Consider the following 1,273-nt stretch of genomic DNA (forward strand, 5'->3'; position numbering starts at 1 on the left):
GGCAGGATAGTCAGAAACTACTGTGCTCACTTATTAAGTTTCTAGTTTAGTATGGAAATGGAATCACTTGCTCATTCACTGTTCATCCAACAAATAATAACTGAACACCAGGTATGTACAAGGTGTTACTTTATTAATGGCAGGACATTAAAGAGAATGTGACAGAAATAGTGATGACAATGCAGTGGGATGAGTGCTACTATGATTATGATGAAAAGATGCACAAGGTCCTAGAGGAGCATGAATGGTATTTATGAAGGGTTAGAGGAGTTCTTGAAGGAAGTAATTTTTGAGCCAATACTAGAGCGTATAGTGTGTTTAGGAAACTGCAAGTAATTAGGAATGATTAGAATTCAGAGCACTTGTAGTGAAGGTAGGAAAGTCTTTTGGTTTGCAGGAAAGTCTTTGGTTTGATTTCAACAATCATAATTATGTAGTCACAAAAATAGAAGTAAAAGGATTTTAACAGATCATAAGTTCAACACCTTGGTTTACTTTTAAGAAAACTAAACCCACTAACATAGGTACACAGAGTCTCATCACAAAGATAACTATTACATGAGGCGAGGTACTTAAACACAGTACTGAACACCATCGTGTTTAAGAGTTAAAGCAGTTGAGTGCAGCTATGTTGGAAAACCACTAACTTTAGTGTGAAAGATGTCACCTGCTTTACCAGAAAATATAAATATTAGAGAAATCACCTGCAGCTAATCTGACAGTGTGCACATACCAAAAACTAACGTGAAATCTCTAAACTGCCGCTCCTTATGTAGTCTATGGGTCGATCAAGGAACACTGGAGGTAAAACTGCGTTTAACACATACACACAGTTAATTCACCAGTTAACTTTCTCTCTCTTTTAAACGTAGCTCTTGTTCATTAAATTCAATAAAAGTTGAGGAGCAATGCAGCTGTTAAATGAAAGGATTCTTTCAAATCCCCTGCCTCCTCCTTCTACTTCTAAAAAATACATCCTCCTGAGTTTTCTAGGTAATCAAGGTCAAACTGTGAAGTTATAATATTCTCCTTTTTTCACACTAATGCAAAAATACAATAATGTAAATAATTCAAAAGTCATTTATTTATGGCACTGAAATGTATTATATATTTGGAGGAATATCTTCCTAATTAAAATGTGATTAGGCTTCTGTTAAAAGTAATTTACATTTCCTGATCAACCCAATGACTAAAGTGTTTGTCTTTTGGGGTAGGGTTAGGGGGCTGTGGAGTCTGAGAATTTGCTGAGTACTAAGAATGACCTAAGTATTTT

The sequence above is a fragment of the Pteropus alecto genome, unplaced genomic scaffold, assembly GCF_000325575.1.
Source record: "Pteropus alecto unplaced genomic scaffold, ASM32557v1 scaffold188, whole genome shotgun sequence".
Lineage (NCBI taxonomy): Eukaryota > Metazoa > Chordata > Mammalia > Chiroptera > Pteropodidae > Pteropus > Pteropus alecto.